The sequence below is a fragment of the Mesoplodon mirus genome (assembly GCF_964341445.2).
Source record: "Mesoplodon mirus genome assembly, chromosome: 10".
Lineage (NCBI taxonomy): Eukaryota > Metazoa > Chordata > Mammalia > Artiodactyla > Ziphiidae > Mesoplodon > Mesoplodon mirus.
Window position 1 is genome coordinate 93,530,962 of NC_138986.1, and position 19,371 is coordinate 93,550,332.

A 19,371-nucleotide genomic window follows, 5' to 3' on the forward strand; every position below is an offset into this window, starting at 1 on the left:
TATTTATTTTTGGCTGTGTTGGGTCTTGCTGCGCGTGGGCTTTCTCTTGTTGCAGCGAGCGGGGGCTACTCTTCATTGCAGTGTGTGGGCTTCTCATTGCCGTGGCTTCTCTCGTGGGGCACGGGCTCTAGGCACGCGGGCTTCGGTAGTTGTGGCACATGGGCTCAGTAGTTGTGGCTCACGGGCTCTAGAGCGCAGGCTCAGTAGTTGTGGCTCATGGGCTCTAGAGCGCAGGCTCAGTAGTTGTGGCACATGGGCTTAGTTGCTCCGCAGCATGTGGGATCTTCCTGGACCAGGGATTGAACCCATGTCCCCTGCATTGGCAGGCGGATTCTCAACCACTGCACCACCAAGGAAGCCCTGGATGCTTCTCTTCTGTTTTCCCCTGCCTACATTTACTTCCTATTGCTCAAAAAGTCTCAATGCTTTTCAGAACACCACTTATACTTATGGTTTTCCAATCTGTAACGTCTATGACCATTAAATTCCTCAGGATGGATTACCTGTACTGTATTGAGTTTGTTCTTTTTCTGGCATTGACTAGCAGATGCCTGAAGGTCAAGGACTGTTTTTCTCTTCTGTTAGAATTTCCCTTGTAAGTGACATAATATCCCATGGACCCACTGCAGATGTGGGTTAATAGAATACATTGGCTGAGGAACAGACACTATATGGCATTGTTTTTGTTTTTGTTTTTCTTATTTACTTAACATGGCTTAGAAAAGTTGACTCAGGGATTCTTTTCTTACAGGTGACATTGAGGCAACCTGAAGTTGTTTTGTTGTTTGGCTCTTGAGACATAATGGAGAGTTTCTTTTTGGTATTACTTTCTATCTTCTTCACTATCTGATCCTTCGGGATGGTTGTAAATGCCTTCATATTTTAATCTTTTTTAATTGACTACTAAAAATATCAGAGGAGACCAAAAGGTCCATTTAACTTATTTACTACATTTCATTGGGTAAAGGTTCACAAGGTTGTTGGACCTTGTTTTTTCTGATACCTCTCTGTCTCATGTTTGTTCCCAGCGTCATTATCTAATGCTCAGAGTTTTTGTACAATATCAGCTTTACCTGAATTTTCAAAACTGTGACAAAATTGAACTAATGAGCTAATTTGTTGCATGCCCATCTGTTCTTTCCTTCTCTATTAAGGTATGATTTGATCAATATTATAGAAAACTTTACAATTAAGCTGTTGGCATTTTGAAAGATCCTGAATTTTCTGTCTAGGGAACTGAAATTTTTTTCTACCTAATATGGTCAATCAAGAATCAAATATCAGATTTTCCACAGTATCTGTCTGAGATACATAATCAGCTTCTTAGCCATCAGTAAATACCTCGAACACTTAATATTCCTAAATCTGTTTTTTTGCATATGTTTGCTTTCTTCTTTTAAAACTACTTTAAACAGGTTTTGTGTGACTTGGAGCCTTCCAGATACTAGCATTCATATTCCTTATCAGTTACCAGATGATGCAAATATTTTTTTCAGTCTAGTCTTTCTCCCACTGAAGGATTAGCCTACACAAGAGTAGAGTTGGGAACTGTATGTATAGAGGAAACTTGTGATGGTACAGGTGGGTCAAAGTGTATTTTCATACCATTTATCATGGTACAAGCCCTTGCTGAATAGTTGGTCAGCAGTGGAAGAATGAGTGAACGAGCGGCTTTGTTGTTTAGCCAATATCTAATTGTTATCTTAGTCCTGTGTCTGTCTGGGAAGGTTAAGCTGTCCTCTGCTTGCAATTACCTCTACTTTTCTTGGAGAGGTCATTGTTGCCATGTAGAGAAAGTAGGATCATAAAATTGCTCACTGCATTCACAGTTAGGATGGTGGTTCATAAATAAGGTTTAATGACTGTATCTCTGGGGATTTTTCTTCTCCCCAGCAAAAGCATCTTAGACTAAAGCATTCAAACTTTTGTTGTTACTACTACCATCATTATTATTATCACCATTGTCATCTTGTTCCAGATATGTTCACAAAACTTCTTTAGCACAAAAAATGACTAACAAGGACTCTTTATAAATGCTTTTCTGTGGTTTTCTTCAGCTTTCCTTGAGTAATAAAATCTCAAGAAAGAATATATTCTGACATGAAATATAGGATAGCTCCTACTATTATGTTTTTTATTGATACTATTCTTGATTTATTAAAACAAAATATCCTAGTTTAGGGGAAGAAAGTACTTCTTTTGAAAAACCTTGTTTCCATAGATTGGAAGTGTTTAATTAAATTATACTGGTTAAAAACGTGAGCCCTGCTATTGATTTCATTAAAGTGAACCTATGTTTGTGCAATGTGATACGAAAAGGTGTGGTATGAATACTTTAATATTCTGACTGAGGGATTTCATGTATCTATAATTCATGTACAGTCAGGTTTTAAATAAAATCTAAATATTCAACAACATGTTCTCAACACATTCAGTAGTAAAATTATTCTGATCATAACTTAGTCTTTCTTTAATGATACCAGTAAGAACTTGGTATCTTTCAAAATCTTGAGGTCATCATGATGAATATCAGTTATATTAGAGCTGTGTATACATATATATATATATATATACACACACATATGTTCAAGAAATAGGAGATTGAAATGAGATATCTTAGAAATTATTTTGAGTAATTCTCTGATATTAGCTTGGTTGAAATTATTAATAAGTTTAGGGGAAAGTATATGATTTCTGATTTTTTTAGATTTGGATAAATCCTATTTATTTTTGTGCTTTTTTAAAAGGAACTTTATATTATGTTTATTTAATAACAAATTTTTTAGGAAGTGTTCTCTTAGTTCCATGTCTGTATTATATGTTTAGGATAACCATTAGGTAGGACTTGAAGGTATAACCTATAGTGTGACATTTGACAGGCATGGAAGATATATGTCTTGAAACCAGATGGCTTCCAGGGGTCTGCACTGGGCCTGTTCTAGGGGTCCTGGGATGCAATGGTGACTTAACTTGGGTTGAACTGTCTTCTACTTACAGGCTCCAGTATGGCACCTTCCTCATTCCTCTGGGTACTTGCTTCGGTTCAGGAAGGTTTCCCTTTGAGTTATTTAATGCCGTTTGTTTGACTGACAAACTGACCTTTCCTATACTTCCAGACTTTAAAATGTGCTTATTTCTATGATTAGAAACAGCATGAGCTAATCCTAGCAGTGTATGGCCAACTATTTCTACTATCATGGAAGTTTAACACTAGAACACTTATAGTTCTATTTAGATTTTGCAGTGGTATCTTTGTCTTAAATTTTCATTTGTTTTAAGGAGATGGGAATGATTATATTAAGTTAAATATCAAAACCTATAGTTATCATTGAGCTTTTTAGATATTTAGCATACATTGCTAAATCTTAGAGCCATAATAATGAGTTACTTAGAACACATATTCTTCAGATTTCTTATTTTTTTAAACCATAAAACAACTCTTAGACATATTAGTTGTGAAATAGAAAAAAAAACTGATTATCAAATAGACATTAAATTAGAATCTTTTGTATGTATTGTAAGCAGAATAATGGTCCCCCAGAGATGTCCACATCCTAATCCCTGGAGCTTGTGAATATGTTACCTTACATGACGGCAGGTGGGTGGGATTTCAGGTTGCTTATCAGCTGACCTTGGGATGAGGTTTTCCTGGATTACCCACCTGGGCCGAGTACCCACAAGGGTGCTTGTAAGTGAAAAAGAGTGGCAGGAGAGTCAGTGTCCAAATCAGAGAGAATTTTGAAGATGCTATGCTCCTTGCTGTAGAGATGGAGGACGGGGCCGAGAGCCAAGAAATGCAGGCTGGAGAAGGCAGGGAAATGGGCTCCACAAGGATCGCAGGCCTGCCAGCCCCTTCCCTTGGGCCCAGTGAGACCCCTTCAGACTTCTGACCCCCAGAACTGTAACGGAATAAATGTTTGTTCTTTTAAGCCACTACGTTTGTGGTAGTTTGATACAGCAGCAACAGGACGTAATAAGCTGTGTTGCCCATTTTCATACAGTAACTCTATGAGGTACGTGCGGTTGCCATTCTTATTTCCATTTGATAGATAGGAAAGATGAGGCTCAGAAAACTAATTAGTGGTGCTGTGCACACTAGCCCCTCGCATGAGGATGGCACGTGGCTGTGCTTGCTCGCTCCCTTCTCCTCACAATCCTCAAATCCGGAAGACAGACCCAGAGGTCTGCAGGTGTCGCCTACAGAGTCCTCTTCCCACCTGCTGCCGGCTCCCTGATGCTCATCCCTTCCTGCCAGAGTCCCGACTCGTCTGACCCCGTCTGATCCCCCGCCTCACGGCTGGGAGTGCGGCGGTGGCCCCGCTGGATCCGTGAGGAGCCACATTCCTCATCGCAGCCCGTGGGGCCCTTTCCTACGGCCTCGTCCAGCCTCTTTGGCCTTAGCTCTCTCCGTTCCATCCTGGACCTTCCTCACCCGGTCAGGCAGACGTGTTTGTGGTTGTCCGAGGACTTGCGGTTCCGTTCCTGCCCTCTGTGCTGCGGGACCTGCCAGGCCCTTCTGCGGTCCAGCCAGTTCCACCCGGCTTTCCAGACGGAGCTTGAGGCTCAGCTCGCTGGAGAAGCTTCCCTCATCCCCCGCCTCCGTCTCCCTTACCTTTGGCTGATTAAATACCCTTCCCATGAATTCACCGCAGCACACGTCTCACTGTGCAGGGGCTCCTGACTCGGATTTCTCCTCCATCAGAATCCAGGCTCTGGGCCAGTGCCAGGCTGTCCTCACTCTGTGTCCTCAGGGCTCCATGCGGTGCTTGGTGGGGTGGGTGTGGGGGTCTCATTGTAGCTGGTGCAGGTGGGGTCTAGGCTTCTCCTGTGGCCTTTGCTCCCACAGGGGGCTGGGCCACAGTCTTTTCCTGTGCAGTTTGGCAGCCTTAGGGGGTTGTCTTTTGAAGCTCTCCCTCTTGCTGGGATGCCCCTTTTCCGTCCTGTGGCTAGGAGGGCAGACTTCTATTGCTGTTGTTTTTGTCTGTAACCATTGGCATTTCTGGGTTGTTGCCTTTTTTAGTTCCAAATGTGGGATAAACAAGACAAAAAGGAAATCGGATCTATTTTTTGTTTTTTGAGGAACCTCCAAACTGTTTTCCGTAGTGGCTGCACCAATTTACATTCCCGCTTTTCTCCACACCCTCTCAATCCCACTCCTGGGCATATATCTGGAGAAAACCGTAACTCGAAAAGATACGTGCACCCCAGTGTTCATAGCAGCACTGTTTACAATAGCGAAGACATGGAAACAACCTAAATGACCATTGGCAGATGAATGGATAAAGAAGATGTGGTATATATACACAATGGAATATTACTCAGCCATAAAATGAATGAAATAATGCCATTTGCAGCAACATGGATGGACCTAGAGATTGTCATACTAAATGAAGTAAGTCAGACAGAAAAAGACAAATATCATATGATATCACTTATATGTGGAATCTAAAAAAAAATGGTGCAAATGAACTTATGTACAAAACAGAAATAGACCCACAAACATGGAAAGCAAGCTTATGGTTACCAAAGGGGAAAGGTGGGGAGGGATAAATTAGGAGTTTGGGGTTGACATATACACATTACTGTATATAAAATAACCAACAAGGAACTGCTGTACAGCACAGGGAGCTATACTCAGTATTTTGTAATAACCTACAAGGGAAAAGAATCAGAGAAAGAATATATATATATGTATATGTACATGTATATATATGTATAACGGAATCACTTTGCTGTACACTTGAAACTAACACAACATTGTAAATGGACTATACTTCAATTAAAACAAAAACAAAAACAAAACAAAACAAAACAAAAACTAAGTAATTACAGAAAAAAAAAAAAAGGAAAAGAAAACCGGAGAACTCACCACCTAGTCCTTCCTTTGGTCCTAAGGCTCATAGCCTGTCCACCTGTCAGTCTTCTTGGGTGTGTTTTAAATATAATGCCTAGGGTGTTTAGTACTTAGTGAGAGGATGAGAGATACACAAGTCCACTTCCCAGAAGTGGAAACCTGTATGTGTATTTTTAAAGCACGTACTGTTCCGTATTCTAATGACAGAGCTAGCACTCTGTCCTCCCCGAGACCACCATGGCCAGGTCTGTACTCCCGGTCTGCTCCCACTTACACCTGTGCTTTTAAACAAAAGGCTTATGCTGCTGTTTCTCAGGGTATTTTCTTTTTTATCTGTTCACTTTTTATCATAGAAGACAAAAATGTATGTCTTATGTGGCTGCTCTCTTCCAATCATACTCCTCAATCATAGCTTTGTCATAGTTTTGGTTAAATAAATATTACATATTTATATTATTATAAATATGTCATGACATATTTGTATTATTATAAACATGCCATGATGTATTTGTATTATTATAAACATGCCAAGACGTATTTGTACTATTATAAATATGCCATGACGTATATGTATTATTATAAATATGTTATTGTATATTTATATTATTATAAATATGTAATTTTTAACACCAACACATCAAATATACAATGGTTTCATTTCCTTTTTTTACAGCTTTTTTTTTCCTTAGGATTTTTTTTTCCACTTGCTTAGTTTTCTGCATACCTATAATTGATGCTTCTTTCAGATACTTTGACAGGGTTGTAAACATCCTCTCAGTATGGCCAAACAAATTAAGTCATTTATCAGTTCCATCTTTTATTTATTTTATGGCCAAACAAATTAAGTCATTTATCAGTTCCATCTTTTATTTATTTTAAGATACACCTTCTGGAGCCCTTCATCTTCCTGTTCTCATCTGGGCTGAGCTTCCTGTGTCTCTGATCAGCTTTACTCCATAGACTTCTTTTAATCACCACCCTGGGAATTCCCTTTGCTGCTTTTTTGTGCTGTGTCTCTGAGTCCCTAGATCTCATATATTCCTCTCCTTAGTTTATAACTTCATTTAGGTGATGCACATTGTTTACAAGCTCACTTAGAATGGATTCCTGGGATGTAAACTTTAAAAATATTTGTTTGCTTAAAATATTTTATTCCAACTTTTAACTTTATTAGTGGATTAAGATAGATTTTCTGGTTGGAAATCATTTTTTCTGTAGAATTTAAAACATTTTTCTACTAACTTCTGGATTCCAGTGTTTCTAATGAGATTTCCAGTGTAATTCTGATTGTAATTCCTTCAACATGATCTATCCCTCAACCTCGCACACCCACAGAAGCACTTAGGATCTCTCCTGTTTCCATTGTTTTGTAATTAGAGGATGGTGTACCTCAGTGTGGGTCTTTTTCTTGAGTCCTTGGTGGGTCTTTGAATTTGGGATTCCATCTTTCAGTTCTGAAAAATTTTTGAATAGTTTTCTCATATATTTCTGCCTTTTATCTTCTCTGTATTCTTTTTCTAGAACAGTTCTTGGTCTGATCCTCTAGATTTCTTATCTTTTTTTCTTGTACTGTTTATTCTTTTTCTTTTTCTTTTTCCTGGGAGATTTCCTCAACTTTTTCTTTTAGTCATTCTATTGAATTTTTATTTCTGCTGAAATATTTTTCGTTTCTATGAGTTCCTGTTCTCTTGATTGTTCCTTTTCATAGCTCCCAGTTCTTGTTTTATGTACAATAATGTGTAAAACTTTTATATTTTCCTTGTTCCCTGCTTTGCCTCTATTTTCTTCTGGTCTTGATTTCCCCATCTCAGTTGATCACTGTTTTTCATATTTGAGGCTTTCCAGTGCCTTGAACTAACCTGGAAAGATGGACAAGATTTAGAAGGGCCCCCTGAAAGATAACTTGGGGGAGGTATGCCAGCTGCTTGACGAGAGACACTGAGGCAGAGGGAAGCTTGGAGAGCCCTGGAACTGCTGCGGTCTGGGGGGTTCGGTTGGGAAGTAGTGGAGCTTTGGAAGACATGAACCTAATGTGATGAGAAGGTCCAGGTAGTGAAGGTTCTTGTATTGTTTTGTTAAATACTTGAGTTTCTTCTGCGACCCTGAGGTATAAGGTGTACAATTTAAAATCATGTGCACAATTTTGTGTGTAGGAGCATGTGCTTTTTTTCCTAGGAGGAAACTCATCCTTTTCATGTGATTCTGAAACGATGATGTGATCCCCAAAGTAAACAACATCTGGGAAAACCATTGAGACTGACTTGCACACCCCACCCAAATAAATACCTCAAAACATGACTCAAATCTTGCTTCACTCATAAATTCTTTCTTATCAATTTGATCCTGAAATGGGCTCCTCTTCTGAACTTCTGTAGTGACTGTTGTCTACATAATTCACTTTTCAGTTTGCCATATGCTATATTATTTCAGCTTATCTAGTATGGCTTGAATTTTTTTAATGTTTTATTAAACCTGTCAAATGTTTTTATCACAGAGATTAACAGCTTAGGTTAGCATGCCCAAACTTTTATTTACTGGTGCTGGCCTTAGATAACTGATATGGAGTTCCACATCTATAAAATGGGGACAGTAAATGTGATAACCTCATAGGGCTGTTGGGAATTTCAATGAGTAGATGCAAATGAAGTGCTTATTAGCTTAATATCAGATATCGTATGCTCTCCTGAGGAAGGGCCATATCCTATTTTCACTACTATTCCTGATATAATGCTGAGCTCATTCCAGGAGCAAAATGAAGTATTTTCTGAATTGAAAATAAGAGAATGAAAGTAAATGACAAGTTACACTTCATATACCCCTATATACTTAAATACCATCTTCTGTCTTTTGATCAAATTTTTCTGTGTATAAAACCTTCCCGAGGAGCAGCTCTGTCTTACTGACACTGTAATGACATTCCTGAAGCACCTCCATGTACTAGGCAGCAGCCTCATTTCGTGGTGTCACTAACTACCCTTCCAGTGGCCATGGCTTCCCGCTGACCGATGAGCTTATTGGCAGGTATCATGGATTTTTCTTCCTATTTTAATTATAGAAAATCCATTGTAGGGACTTCCCTGGTGGTCTCGTGGTTAAGACATTGCCTTCCAATGCAGGGGGTGCAGGATCAATCCCCGGTTGGGGAGCTAAGATCCCACATGCCTTGCGGCCAAAAATATGAAACATAAAACAGAAGCACTGTTGTAACAAATTCAATAAAAACTTTAAAAATGGTCCACATAGTGGGGAACTTCAAGGTGGCAGAGGAGTAAGATGTGGAGATCACCTTCCTCCCCACAAGTACATCAGAAATACACCTACATGTGGAACAACTCCTACAGAACACCTACTAAATGCTGGCAGAAGACCTCAGACCTCCCAAAAGACAAGAAACTCCCCACATACCTGGGTAGGGCAAAAGAAAAAAGAAAAAACAGAGACAAAAGAATAGGGCCGGGACCTGCACCAGTGGGAGGGAGCTGTGAAGGAGGAAAAGTTTCCACAAACTAGGAGCCCCTTCGCGGGCGGAGACTGTGGGTGGCGGAGGGGGGAAGCTTCGGAGTAGTGGAGGAGAGCACAGCAACAGGGGTGCAGAGGGCAAAGCGGAGAGATTCCTGCACAGAGGATTGGTGCCGACCAGCACTCACCAGCCTGAGAGGCTTCTCTGCTCACCTGCTGGGGCAGTGGGGGCTGGGAGCTGAGGCTCAGGCTTTGGAGGTCAGACCCCAGGGAGAGGACTGGGGTTGGCTGTGTGAACACAGCCTGGAGGGTCTAGTGCACCACAGCTAGCCAGGAGTGTGTCTGGGAAAAAGTCTGGAGCTCCCTAAGAGGCAAGAGACCATTGTTTTGGGGTGTGCGAGGAGAGGGGATTCAGAGGACTGCCTAAACGAGCTCCAGAGAGAGGTATGAGCCACGGCTATCAGCACAGACACCAGAGACCAGCATGAAATGCTAAGACTGCTGCTACAGCCACCAGGAATCCTGTGTGAAACCACAGGTCACTATCCACACCTCACCCCACCCCAGGAGGCTGTGCAGCCCTCCACTGCCAGAGTCCTGTGATACAGGGATAACTTCCCTGGGAGAACACACGGCATGCCTCAGGCTGTTGCAACATCACACCAGCCTCTGCTGCCACAGGCTCACCCCACATTCCGTACCCCTCCCTCCCCTGGCCTCAGTGAACCAGAGGCCCCTAATCAGCTGCTACTTTAACCTCATCCCGTCTGGGCAGGAACAGACGCTCTCAGGTGACCTACACGCAGAGGCGGGGCCAAATCCAAAGCTGAACCCTGGGAGCTGTGCGAACAAGGAAGAGAAAGGGAAATCTCTCCCAGCAGCCTCAGGAGCAGCAGATTAACTCTCCACAATCAGCTTGATGTACCCTACATCTGTGGAATACCTGAAGACACAACCATCCATCCCAAAATTGAGGCGGTAGACTTTGGAAGCAACTGTAGACATGGGGTTTGCTTTCTGCATCTAATTTGTTTCTGGTTTTGTTTATCTTAGTTTAGTAATTACAGTTTATTATCATTGGTAGATTTGTTTATTGATTTGGTTGCTCTTCCTTTTTTTAATATATATATATATTTTCCTTTTTCTCTTTTTGTGAATGTGTATGTGTATGCTTCATTGTGTGATTTTGTCTGTATAGCTTTGCTTTTACCATTTGTCCTAGGGTTCTTTCTGTCCATTTTTTTTTTCTTTTTTTAGTATAGTTTTTAGTGCTTGTTATCATTGGTTATTGGTTTGGTTGCTGTATTCTTTCATTCTTCTTTGTTTATTGCTTTTTAATTTTATTTTTAATACTATATTGTTTTTATTTTTTATTTTAATAACTTTATTTTATTTATTTATTTTTCTTTCTTTCTTTTTTTGTCCTCCCTTTTCTTCTGACCTGTGCATCTGACAGGGTCTTGGTGCTCTGGCTGGGTGTCAGGCCTGAGCTTCTTAGATGGGAGAGGTGAGTCCAGGACATTGGTCCACCAGAACCTCCCAGCCCCACATAATATCAAATAGTGAAAGCTCTCCCAGAGATCTCCATCTCAATGCTAAGACCCAGCTCCACTCAATGACCAGCAAGCTACAGTGGTGGACACTCCATGCCAAACAACAAGCAAGAAAGGAAAACGACCCCATGCATTTGCTGAGACGCTCCCTGGAATCATAATAAGTTCACAGAAACCTCAAAACACACCACTGGATGTGGCCCTGCCCACCAGAAAGGGAAGATCCAGCCTCATCCACCAGAACACAGGCACCAGTCCCCTCCACCAAGAAGCCTACACAACGCACTGACTGACCTTACGCACTGGGGTCAGACACCAAAAACAATGGGAACTACGAACCTGCAGCTGGTGAAAAGGAGACCCCCAAATGCAGTAAGTTAAGCAAAATGAGAAGACAGAGAAATACACAGAAGATCCAGGAGCAAAGTAGAAACCCCCACCAGACCAAACAGATGAAGAGGAAATAGGCAGTCTACCTGAAAAAGAATCCAGAGTAATGATAGTAAAGATAATCCAAAATCTTGGAACTAGAATAGAGAAACTACAAGAAACATTTAACTAGGACATAGAAGAACTGAAGAGCAAACCAACAATGATGAACAACATAATAAATAACATTAAAAATTCTCTAGAAGGAATCAATAGCAGAATAACTGAAGCAGAAGAACGGATAAGTGACCTGGAAGATAAAAGAGTGGAAATAACTACCACAGAGGAGAATAAAGAAAAAAGAATGAAAAGAATTGAGGACAGTCTCAGAGACCTCTGTGACAATGTTAAACCCACCATCATTCATATTATAGGGGTCTCAGAAGAAGAAGAGAAAATGAAAGGGACTGAGAAAATATTTGAAGAGCTTATAGTTGAAAACTTCCCTAATATGGAAAAGGGAATAGTCAGTCAAGTCCAGGAAGCTCAGAAAAACCCATACAGGATAAATCCAAGGAGAAACACACCAAGACGCATATTACTCCAACTATCAAAAATTAAATACAAAGAAAAAAGATTAAAAGCAGCAAGGGAAAAACAACAAATAACACACAAGCGAATCCCCATACGGTTAACAGCTAATCTTTCAGCAGAAACTCTGCAAGCCAGAAGGGAGTGGTGGGATATATTTAATGTGATAAGGGAGAAAAACCTACAACCAAGAATACTCTACCCAACAAAGATCTCATTCAGATTCAACAGAGAAATCAAAACCTTCACAGACAAGCAAAATCTAAGAGAATTCAGCACCACCAAACCAGCTTTACAGCAAATGCTAAAGGAACTTCTCTAGGTGGGAAACATAAGAGAAGGAACAGAGCTACAATAACAAACCCAAAATAGTTAAGAAAATGTTAACAGGAACATAAATACCGATAATGACCTTAAATGTAAATGGATTAAATGCTCCTACCAAAAGACAGACTGGCCGAATGGATACCAAATTAAGACCCATATATATGCTGTCTACAAGAGACCCACTTCACACCTAGGGACAGATACAGACTGAAACTGAGGGGATGGAAAAAGATATTCCATGCAAATGGAAATCAAAAGAAAGCTGGAGTAGCAATTCTCATATCACACAAAATAGACTTTAAAATAGACTGTTACAAGAGACAAAGAAGGACACTATATAATGATCAAGGGATCAATCCAAGAAGATATAACAATTGAAAATATTTATGCACCCAAGATAGGATCACCTCAATACATAAGGCAAATGCTAACAGCTATAAAAGGGGAACTCGGCAGTAATACAATAATAGTAGGGGAATTTAACACCACACTTTCACCAATGGACATATCATCCAAAATGAAAATAAATAAACACAAGCTTTAAATGATACATTAAACAAGATAGACTTACTTGGTACTTGTAGGACATTCCATCCAAAAACAACAGAATATACTTTCTTCTCAAGTGCTCATGGAACATTCTCCAGGATAGATCATATCGTGGGTCACAAATCAAGGCTTGGTAAATTTAAGAAACTTGAAATTGTATCAAGTATCTCTTCTGACCACAATGCTGTGAGACTAGATAACAATTACAGGAAAAAAATCTGTAAAATATACAAACACATGGAGGCTAAACAGTACACTACTAAATAACCAAGATATCACCGAAGAAACCAAAGAAGAAATCAAACAATACCTAGAATAAATGGCAATGAAAACACAATGACGCAAAACCTATGGGATGAAGCAAAAGCGGTTCTCAGAGGGAAGTTTATAGTATTACAGTCCTACCTCAAGAAACAAGAAACATCTCAAATAAACGACTTAACCTATGCCTAGCGCAAGTAGAGAAAACAAACAAAAAATCCCCAAAGTTAGCAGAAGGAAAGAAATCATAAAGATCATATCAGAAATAAAAAGAAATGAAGGAAATTATAGCAAAGATCCGTAAACTAAAGGCTGGTTCTTTGAGAAAATAAACAAAATTGATAAACCATTAGCCAGCTTCATCAAGAAAAAAGGGAGAAGACTCAAATCAATAGAATTAGAAATGAAAAAAGGAGAAGTAACAACTGACACTGCAGAAATACAAAGAATCATGAGAGATTACTACAAGCAACTATATGCCAATAAAATGATGACCTGGAAGAAATGGACAAATTCTCAGAAAAGCACAACCTTCCAAGACTGAATCTGGAGGAAGTAGAAAATATAAACAGACCAATCACAAGCGCTGAAGTTGAAACTATGATTAAAAATCTTCCAACAAATAAAAGCTCAGGACCAGATGGCTTCACAGGCGAATTCTATCAGACATTTAGAGAAGAGCTAACACCTATCCTTCTCAACCTCTTCCAAAATATAGCAGAGGTAGGAACACTCCCAAACTCATTCTACAAGGCCACCCTCACCCCCATACCAAAATGAGGCAAAGATGTCATAATAAAAGAAAACTACAGGCCAATATCACTGATGAACATACATGTAAAAAGCCTCAGCAAAATACTAGCAAACAGAATCCAACAGCACATCAAAAGGATCATACACCGGGATCAAGTGGGGTTTATCCAAGGAATGCAAGGATTCTTCTACATATGCAAATCAATCAATGGGATACACCATATTAACAAACTGGAGGACAAAAACATATGATCATCTCAATAGATGCAGAAAAAGCTTTCGAAAAAATTCAACACCCATTTTTGATAAAAACCCTCTAAAAGGTGGGCATAGATCAAACTTACCTCAAAATAATAAACTCCATATATGAGAAACCCACAGCCAACGTGTTCTCAATGGTGAAAAAATGAAACCATTTCCACTAAGGTCAGGAACAAGACATGGTTGCCCACTCTCACCACTATTATTCAACATAGTTTTAGAAGTTTTAGCCACAGCAGTCAGGGAAGTAAAAGAAATAAAAGAATCCAAATCAGAAAAGAAGAAGTAAAGCTGTCACTGTTTGCAGATGACATGATACTATACATAGAGAATCTTAAAGATGCTACCAGAAAACTACTAGAGCTAATCCATGAATTTGGTAAAGCAGCAGGATACAAAATTAAAGCACAGAAATCTCTTCCATTCCTATATGCTAATGCTGAAAAATCTGAAAGAGAAATTAAGGAAACACTCCCATTTACCATTTCAACAAGAAGTATAAAATACCTAGGAAAAAGCCCACCTAAGGAGACAAAAGACCTGTATGCAGAAAACTATAAGACACTGATGAAAGAAATTAAAGATGATACCAGCAGATGGAGAGATAAACCATGTTCTTGGATTGGAAGAATCAACATTGTTAAAATGACTACACTACCCAAAGCAATCTACAGATTCAGTGCAATCCCTATCAAACTACCTATGGTATTTTTTACAGAACTAAAACAAAAAATACCATAATTTTTATGGAAACACAAAAGACCCCGAATAGCCCAAGCAGTCTTGAGAAAGAAAAACTGAGCTGGAGGAAACAGGCTCCCTGGCTTCAGAGTATACTACAAAGCTACAGTAATCAAGGCAGTATGGTACTGGCACAAAAACAGAAATATAGATCAGTGGAACAGGATAGAAAGCCCAGAGATAAACCCACACACATACGGTCACCTTAGTTTTTATAAAGGAGGCAAGAACATACATTGGAGAAAAGACACCCTCTTCAATAAGTGGTGCTTGGAAAACTGGACAGCTACATGTAAAAGAATGAAATTAGAACACTCCCTAACACTATACACAAAAATAAACTTATAATGGATTAAAGACTTAAATGTAAGGCCAAACACTGTAAAACTCTTAGAGGAAAACATAGGCAGAACACTGACATAAATCACAGCAAGATCCTTTTTGACCCACCTCCTAGAGAAATGGAAACAAAAATAAACAAATGGGACCTAATGAAGCTTAAAAGCTTTTGCATAGCAAAGGAAAACATAAACAAGACGAAAAGCTCTCAGAATGGGAGAAAATATTTGCAAACGAATCAACGGACAAAGGATTAATCTCCAAAATATACAAGCAGCTCATGCAGCTCAATGTCAAAAAACAAACAACCCAGTCCACTAATTGGCAAAGATATAAGTAGACATTTCTCCAAAGAAGATATACAGATTGCCAGCAAACACATGAAAGCATGCTCATCATCACTAATCATTAGAGAAATGCAAATCAAAACTACAATGAGGTATCACCTCACACCGGTCAGCATGGTCATCATTAAAAAATCTACAAACAGTAAATGCTGGAGAGGGTGTAGAGAAAATGGCACCGTCTTGCACTGTTGGTGGGAATGTAAATTGATACAGCCACTATGGAGAACAGTATAGAAGGTCCTTAAAAAAGTAAAAATAGAACTACCATACGACCCAGCAATCCCACTGCTGGGCATATACCCTGAGAAAACTGTCATTCAAAAAGAGTCATGTACCACAGTGTTCATTGCAGCTCTATTTACAGTAGCCAGGACATGGAAGCAACCTAAGTGTCCATCAACAGATGAATGGATAAAGAAGATGTGGTGCATATATGCAATGGAATATTACTCTGCCTTAAAAAGAAAAGAAATTGAGTTTTTTGTAGTGAGGTGGATGGACCTAGAGTCTGTCATACAGAGTGAAGTAAGTCAGAAAGAGAAAAACAAATACCGTATGCTAACGCATATATATGGAATCTAAAAAAAAAAAAGTTCTGAAGAACCTAGGGGCAGGACAGGAATAAAGAGGCAGACGTAGAGAATGGACTTGAGGACAAGGGGAGGGGGAAGGGTAAGCTGGCACGAAATGAGAGAGTGGCCTGGACATATATACACTACCAAACGTAAAATAGATAGCTAGTGGGTAGCACTCGCACAGCACAGGGAGATCAGCTCGGTGCTTTGTGACCACCTAGAGGGGTGAGATAGGGAGGGTGGGAGGGAGACACAAGAGGGAAGAGATATGGGGATATATGTATATGTATAGCTGATTCACTTTGTTATAAAGCAGAAAGTTACACACCATTGTAAAGCAATTATATTCCGAGAAAGATACTATTTTTAAAAAGTGGTCCACATTAAAAAAAAAAAAATCTTAAAAGAAAATCCATTGTAAATTAACTATTTGAGTGTCATGGTTTCACTTACTCTTTGCACCCATCCCGTCCTGTCTGGGTTATGTTTCTGCTGTCAGATTTGCTAGCTGTTGATTCCCCTCAGCCTGTCCTTTTTGCTTAGATCACCAATGATGTGGCCTTCAGGCAGTTGTTAGGTAAATCTGAAGATGTGTTTCATGAAATCAGATGTGTTTTTTCACCAATGTGTGTTTCCTAGTTTTATCTGAAACTTAATCATGCCACAATCATATCAACCAATAAAACCTGTTAACTTTTTATTATAGTTCTGTCTAGGTAGCAGCATTTGTTTTACCTCTTTTTTGCTGTGAGTTAGGGCGTCATTGTGGTAATGACATAGGCTTTTGCTCCTTTGCTGACTTATCCTCTGTTTCTGTTTTTGTCATAGGTGTTCATCAGTTCCTTAAAGTTTGCCTCCCAGATTTTTAAGACTACTCACAGTCTGCTTTTTTTTTTTGGACACTCCTGGGTAAACAGAAGTTGTGTCTAAGGTTAAGCCTCCATGCCCCTTTGCATCTTTTTGCAGAGCTGTGTTTAAAAAAAAAAGAATTCTGAGCTAATGTTCCTGTGGTTGTAGTTTAACTTAATAAGCATTTACTGAAACAAGTTGTGTCATAAACTAAAATCTTAATACTCATTTGACCATTGCATCAATCAGACATTCCTTGGATTTTCTAAGTAGTGTTTAACTTGCAGCACTCATTCAGAGGAACCAGGAGTAGACAGAGCAGAACTTGGTTCAGTTTACCTTCAAGGTATAGTTTATCTCTTCCTAAGATAATTAACAGCAGTCTATCTTCATATTATACTTCATAGCTTGTGAAGCAGTTTCACATGGAGTTTATTATCTCTTCTGTCAGCAACTCTGTGTCGTGGCTGTTATTACTACCTTCAGTTTATAGTGGAAAAGATTGAGGATAGGTAGGTTAAAGGACTCAGTAAAGTTACTTAATTAACCAGTCATGGAAATGGAACACCTGCTTCTCAAACCTATAGATGTGACCACAAATTCTTCCCCTTTTCTACTGTATCTTATTTCCATCATTAATTTTAAAAATTATCCATATGTTTTTGTCCTAAATGCAAAAGAAGTAAACTGACTTCAATTTATGGGATAAAAAAATATTCATTGGAAATCAAAGACCTTAGCAATATTTCTTTCAATTTTATAAGAAGAATATGTATGGTTTGCTTCGGTGAGTTGCTGCATTTTATTCTGTACAAAGGTTTATGTTTATAGAAAGCAATAATGGAAAAAAAAACTGCTCTGCATTATAATATAGGGCCACTTGTTCCTTTTTTTCTTTATTGGCTATAAATAACAGTCTGTTGGAGACTTTATGATTGTATATTGAGTCGTATAGCACTAGTTTCTAATTGAGTATATAAACTGTGTGGTTTTGCTTGTGTCTACATAAAAATTAAAATATCTTCCTTCCTGTTTTAATAAGTTTTGTGAAATACATTTAAAGTTTGCTCTTTATAAATTTATAAATAGGAATTTGAAGCTATCATTTTTTTTTAGTTTATTTTTCCCACTGAGTTCAGAATCTGCTTAAAGTACCCACCCCACTTAGTTATCAGTACTCATAAGGGTTGGAAAAGCTTAAATCATAGCTATCAAATGTAAGACCTGGAAAAATCAAAGAATTCTGAGAACATTAAATTGTTTCCCCTTTATTTATAGGCAATGATGACTTTGAAGCAGAACATTTTACTCTGAGCATATAATTAACCATTAACTCATTTATTTGTTTTTCCCATGGTATTTTTTGAGTGTGAGGTCTCTAATGTGAAACACGGGACCCCTCTAATGGACTGGATTCTGCCAGAGATGCTGGATATACTGTGGTTGACTAATGAGACACAGTCACTGACTTAGGGAGCTAATAATCGAGATAGCCATAAACTGTAAACTAACGTAACAGGTATGCAAAAAAGAAATGAGCAGGGTACAATGGGAGAGGATGAAAGACAAGATCTAATTTAAATTGGTGGGACATGCAAGGCCTCATGGAGGAAGTAGCTTTTAAATAGAATGAGAGGGAGTTTGGAGTAAGGACTGTTGAGACAGTGGTCGCAGCATGTGCCCCTGAGACAGGATGGGTGAGTGATTGGAAGGTGGCGTGTGCTCACGTTGAGAGAGGGAAGGGCGGAGAGCTGCATAATGAGTTTGGGAAAATATGGACTGTAATGGATTGGTAGGATGCCTACTGTGTTTATTTCCTGGGGCCGCTGAAACAAATTGCCCTATTCTCGAAGGCTTAACAACAGAAATTTATTCTCTCACAGTTCTGGTGGCCAGAAATCTGAAATAAAGGTGTTTTTGTCTAGAGATGCTAGGGGAGAGTCTGTTCCTTGCCTCTGACAGCTCCTGGTGGCTTCTGGCATTGCTGGGTTGTGGCTGCATCCTGCTCTCTTTCATCTTCACGTTGCCTTCTTCACTGTGTGTCCAAGCACCCTGTGCCTCTTACTTATGAGGATACTGGTGATGGTATTTAGGGACTTCCTGAACAATCCAGGATTCTCTCTTCATTTCAAGATCCTTTACTTAATCACCTCCACAAGGACCCTTTTTCTAAATAAGATAGTGGCATTCACAGGTTAGAGGGACTTGATGTAGATATCTTTTGAGGGCCATGTTCTAGCCTACCGCACCTACCCACTATTCATTTCCACTCTTATTACCCTTTGATTTTATTAAAATGTCTATCCCTATCTATGTACAGGCCATGCACGTGTTCCTCTGGGCTTCTTGGGAAGTTTCTTCTCATTCTCTGAGAGATTCCTAGAAGCAATTCTCCATCTCTTCCTCTGGCTACTGTCTTGTGAAGATGTAAAGCTGGGACTCGCAGTCATCCTGCTGGCATTTGAAGGGCAGAGTAGCTACATAAAGGAGGGTCAAGTCCAGAAAATCACAGGAAATCCAACCAGAGCCGGTCAGCAGCCAGA

At 39.4% G+C, this 19,371-nt stretch overlaps 1 protein-coding gene across 1 annotated transcript in view; it reads left to right on the forward strand.

Moving 5' to 3' along the window:
* The window catches only part of MEI4 (meiotic double-stranded break formation protein 4), a gene marked incomplete at its 3' end in the record, with an annotated part of 189,583 nt that overhangs the window by 41,001 nt on the left and 129,211 nt on the right, over positions 1 to 19,371 (forward strand). The window lies entirely within an intron of this gene.